Raw genomic sequence first — 5,805 nt, 5'->3', positions numbered from 1 at the left:
AAATTACTATTAGACCATCTCCAATGGTGGGTACTTATTTTTTTAAGTACTAGTACCTAATAGGTACTCTCATTGGAGCAAAACACAAAGAGTACCTAATATGTACTGGTTCTAAAATAAGAAGTGGTACCTATTTTGTTTTTGTGGGTCCCATTTATAATGATGTATAGTTATTGGTGGAATGTGTTATTGGTGGGACTTGTTTAGAACTTTTTAAGAGATTTGGGTTGGAGGGATTGAGTACTTATTAGGTACTATCATTAAAAAATTATAAATAAATGATGTATACATGTGGGGTCCAGTTAAGTACTCAAAAATGAGTATCTCCATTGTGGATGCTCTTAGCATTGTTAACATGTGCACTTATGTGAACATTTTTCTATAATCATTCATTTTGGAACAAATGAGTCACTTATTGTGTGGGAGAGAGATGGAGTTAGAGGTGTTTAAAATACAATTAATGTGACCAAATTGTGAACTAAACAATTGTATTGAACAATATTTTAAACTGATTCAATTATAGTTCGGTTTTAAATTGGACCACTTTTAAAAATTAATTATAGTTCGGTTTAAAATTGGTTCACACTTATGATATCCCTTTTTAAACTCTAAAAAAATAAATTTTCTTGTTAAAAAAAAAATCTACAAATTTTTAAATAAAATAAATAGATTTAAGATTTATATACAAAAATATAAAATAATTACAAAGAGAGTTAACTTGATTTAATGGCAAAACATTCTCAAGCAATTACAAAGACTCAAATAGTAGTGACTAGTAGCTTGCTACAAAATTCCTTGCTTCATGAATGTTGTCCAACTAGTTAGGAACCCGTGCAACACACGGGTGAGGACGATTGCATTATCTGATTAAATATAGCATTTAGATAATTGGTTGTTAACATAACACAATCATATAAAAAAGACATATAATAATATAATTGTTGTTATAGTTAAAATTTAAACCAACAAACAAACAGTAACTTAAGAGTATCATTCAAATAATTAATGTAGATAGAGTTCAAACAAAAACCATAATAAACTACAACATGTCAAACATAATTGTTTTTGAAGACAACTATTGATGTTGATTAATGATAACAACATTAAAAAAATCAGGTGGATCTGAGACAATAAACTGAACTCTTGCGCCGGGTTGTATGTTAGCATTCTGAACAAATTCAAACCATCCAGCAGATATATACCTCTCATTCCTATTTCTTGAAGATGTTTTGATGGCACAATTCAAGAAAATATTTGATGTTTTGATGGCACAACCGAGAGAATATTTTATTAGTTCATCTTACAAAACCCATATATTTATATGGATAATCTCCGTTAAGTTCTTTATATGAGCTAATAAACCACCAAAGAAATTAATAGAAAATGAGTAAATAAAGAATAATTGTGAAAGCAATAATAATATTATCATACTTTGTAGTATTTTCCATTTTGTTGTATTGCAAACGAAATTCTGTCATTTATAATGGAACAAAAATTAAGGCTTTAAATTAAAAAGTCAAATATAGTTTTCTTCCTAAAATTTTCTACCATTTCAAATCGAACAAAAAAAAAAACACAATATTGTAGCAGAAAATGTAGTTACAATATTTGTATCAATGACATTCCTTTTTGTTTTCTTCATGTAGTTTGAATACTTGAGTCATCTTGATCGTTGCAAGATAGTTGAAATTTAGAGAATGCTACAACAAAAGATAACCAAATCATGTATTTTAAACACTTGAACTTAAAGAGAATGTGGTATATCTTAAAAAATTAATGTTAATATAGGAGAAAACAACGTTTTGCAGTCACCAAGGTCAAGTTCTTGAATGAATTTTCAATATATTTCTCCCTATAAGCTCCATCCATCACACGCTTGTGTTCTTTGTCCTCCAACTTGATTGATCTTGTTGAATGACCACAGTAGCTATTGGCTCTGAACATAATATATTGAAAATGGGAAGCCACTTAGCTACATCAAAAGAAAACTAATCCTTTCAATTACTTTGTTCATCCTCACTTGCACTGACTTTTCAATAAAATGTAATACATCAACAAAGGCTAATTTTGAAATTAAACCAAGTCATGAAATAAACCATAACCTCCAAAACAGAGCTGATGCATATTTAGTTATTTTTCAATAAAGTGTTATATATCAACAAAGGCTAATTTTGAAATTATAAACTTATGTGTCTATGGCTTAAAAATATCAGGAAGGTTTGTTCATGCAAATGAAACACTAACTAAAATTTCCTACTAATAAGACATATCTTAATATATTGAATCAAACTAACTGTCACTCTTCCTATTTAATGGCTGATTTATATGCACATAAGGAAAAGGGGAAAGAAACCAAACATCTTCATTATTGTGACAAAAAAAAAACTCAATCATGTCATGTACTTATAGGTTTATTTTCGTAGCGCTGCTATGCTAATACATGAGTAGTGAAGATAAACGACATCAGTGCAGAATGCTTAGTGAACTTTAATGCTTACCCAACTAAGTAAAAAATAGATTTTTTTATATTGAAATTAATTCTTGCTCTTCGGGAATGCTAAAACATTTAGGCATTTAATCACAAAATGCGCGAATTATAGATACAATTTCACGGTCTGTGACTCTGGAAAGCCTGATCACAACTTGGTTCAGCTCGGTAGCTAGAATCATATTTTGTACGCGGTCTATCGTAGAAGCAATAGAGTTAAGGAATGAACAAAATCATGGCATACATATGATTCTTATTCGTTTATGCATAGAACTGTCACATTTACAAAATCTGATCATAATCAAAATAAGTACCAGGGTGACTACTGGCTGGGACAGGGAGAAATCCTGTTCTAATTTTAGTATTTAAAACATAATAAAATGTGAAATGAACCTTATTCTATAGAGTCAATATGACATGGAACAAACAACTTAGTGAAAACTTTAAAGAACATTCATGTTTCCTTTTGCTAAAAATATATATATTCTGATTGCTGTAGGACAATTTAGACGCGCGCAGCCAATGAGATCAGTGTTTGGTTTTTGGCTTCTTCACAATCATCACAGTGCAATGAGCATGATGAGCACAGTAGTCCTTACACTACCTAATACCGCCCTGCAATTAAATTCAATCTCAAAGAATAAGTAAATAAGTACCTATATGTTAAGCGCCTACGCGAACAACTTTTCATTAAGTTGTTTATCCGAACATGAAGTATTTATCAGACACTCATTTCAATCAATGATTGTAAATTTGTAATGCAATTGAATGATAAATGTGATCAGAATGAACTTGTACCTTTTTATAGCTCCATAACCATGACTACCAAGAACCAATATTGAAGCATGGTGCTTCTCCACAGCATCACAGAGAACATTTCTAGCATCACCTTCCACCACTTCCACTACTATGTCTTACCTGATAAAAAAACTATATCAAATGATAATTCACATGTTTGCCCACACAATATACTGGATTTTGATTGTAAGACATCAGAAATTAAGTAAAATTATATAGTATTAACAATGAATAATTATACCTCTCATATGAGTAACATAAACATTTGAAGCCATTATTAGAATTAAGGTTAATTGGTATACACCGACAGTGTAAAACTTTTTCACACATGTATCAAATCATAAACTAACCTATAAAAGTGACATTATGGTGTCCCCCCAAAATGACCTATGAAACCAAACCTCTTCAAAGAAGTAATAAACTAATCACCATAAACTCATGCACACAGTCAACTCAAGAACATCCTAATAGAAAATAAGTATGAGTTTCCTACACCATTCACTTAATACACTAATTGCCTTTAGAGAAACAAAAGGAAATAACATTAATTGCCTTTATAGATACTAAATTGAAGTTAGGTAACAGTCAATTGGATAGATACTTTATAGAACAATACATTTACCAAATGTAGTCATATGCATATAAAGTTTAAAGGCGGTCAATAAAAAATAAATACAAAACATGAGAATAAATCAAATTAGAGTTTTCAAATACAATGAAAGCTAAACATGAATAGAACAAAATAAACAAAGAAAATCTAATTAATTCTATCTTTTAAATCTCCAATCACATTTTGAATATCATACAATAGATATAGATATTAGCCAAGAGTAGCCTTAATTCTCAAAGCACACAAAGAACAAAGTTGATGCACATTCCAAACTTACAACGGAAATTGGATGAGCTAGAGCAAATTTAGATTTCAATGATTTATCTATGTATTAAAATGCTAACAGTTATAAGAGTTTACCGTATCAATGTCAGTGAGTGAGGAATGTAAAATATTTTACTCACAATAATACATGTGCTCAAAGGAAACATGTTAATTTTGCTCCATCATATTCTTAGTTACCATCCTTTGAACTCAAACCTGCAATCTTAGACAATGAGGGTGTCAAAAATTAGCACTTAACATTGTAAAACATTAATATGAGGTTAGTCTAATTCTCTTGGAAATTCAAGCTCTAATCTTCTTGGAAAAAATAGCTAGCACTTAAAAGTGTTGCATAGAAAAGTTGTTGCATGTATGACATCTTAAATTTTGAGGGTTAAACATAAGGTTAAAATCAAAACTATCAAATCACTATACTTTTAATCTATGGTTTTGAAAAAATAAGCAACATAAGAAATGCAGAGATAAGAAATAAATGAAATATTTCATCAAACTACAAAACATGGGTTAAAATTGAAGGCAAGGATAGAATTAAACTCACTTTACTTAACACAGGGCAGCAGAGCAGGAAAAACAATTGCTCTAAATTTAAAAATAACTAAAAATTATATTGGGTACATGAGAAAAAAAACTATATTTAAAAGTAATTATCTGAAAGTGAGAAACAATGCCATCATGTTGATCAAAACTAAATGATAAATTTGGAGCACTATACAACTTCACATGTAACACATTGAACTGGAAAATTAAAACTTTAAATTAAAAAAACACATAGAAGCTATATATAAGTTGTGTTTAAGACAGAGTAAATAAGCTTACCTAATATAATAATCATGAGGCACGAAAACTTCATTTAGAGGACCAAAGTAGTCAAATAGTCTACAAATCTTTTGGCCAGCAAAGTGCAAATAGAGTATTACAGTTGATTTCATACAGTTTTTGCAAAAATTTAAATAAATCATTTAAAAAAATATGATGAAGAAGACACCATTTTTATAAAATTTCTTAAAGCTGGTGATGTAAAAGCTAACAAATTATCTATTTTCACTAATTCTTTCACTAATTGCATACAAATGATAGTATAGAAAATCATAAAAAAATAAGACCACAATTGAATGATATATAAGACCAAAAAAATAAAGACAAAGAAACTGAAACAAAAAAACAAAAATCGGTGGTCTACTCTGTCAGCGACAAACGATCTATAGGAGAATCTGGAAGAAAGGGAAAATGCAATCAAAGCTATGTACCTCACCAACTCTCACTAAAGTAAGGAATTCAAATAATGACAATAATCCTTTCTATCTAAATCAAACTAAAAGTAATTAAAAGTATCAAACTATAAGTGGTCTACTTATATGGTGACAGAGGCATCACAAAAACACTATCCACAATGAAGTGTTTGTGCTACATTAGATGTAGTTGTATCGAATAGTACCTTTAATTTTAAGTTATATATGAAAACAAAGAACAAAATGAAAGAAGTGATGATCATTTCATGATGAAAAAAAAAATGGAGTGATTGATTATACCTCTGATGTAGTTGTGGTATTATAGAATAAAATATAACTCTGACGAACCAACAAATTTAGTATTTCTGCATAACCAAATAGCTTTAGAGATGCAT

The 5,805-nt window shown here is 29.5% G+C and overlaps 1 long non-coding RNA gene across 2 annotated transcripts; it reads right to left on the bottom strand.

The window, feature by feature from the left end:
* Nucleotides 1–1,953: 1,953 nt before the first annotated feature.
* Nucleotides 1,954–5,381, bottom strand: LOC123887265. 2 transcript variants are annotated; one of them, XR_006801415.1, is made up of 4 exons: nucleotides 4,998–5,381; nucleotides 4,301–4,383; nucleotides 3,287–3,406; nucleotides 1,954–1,972 (listed from the first exon to the last, which is right to left on the bottom strand). It is a non-coding gene; the product is annotated as an uncharacterized LOC123887265 (long non-coding RNA). The 2 variants fall into 2 exon arrangements; XR_006801414.1 differs by lacking the exon at nucleotides 1,954–1,972 and adding an exon at nucleotides 2,705–3,103.
* Nucleotides 5,382–5,805: the final 424 nt, after the last annotated feature.

This window comes from Trifolium pratense, linkage group LG5, assembly GCF_020283565.1.
Source record: "Trifolium pratense cultivar HEN17-A07 linkage group LG5, ARS_RC_1.1, whole genome shotgun sequence".
NCBI lineage: Eukaryota > Viridiplantae > Streptophyta > Magnoliopsida > Fabales > Fabaceae > Trifolium > Trifolium pratense.
This window is presented reverse-complemented; position numbering and strand designations above follow the sequence as displayed.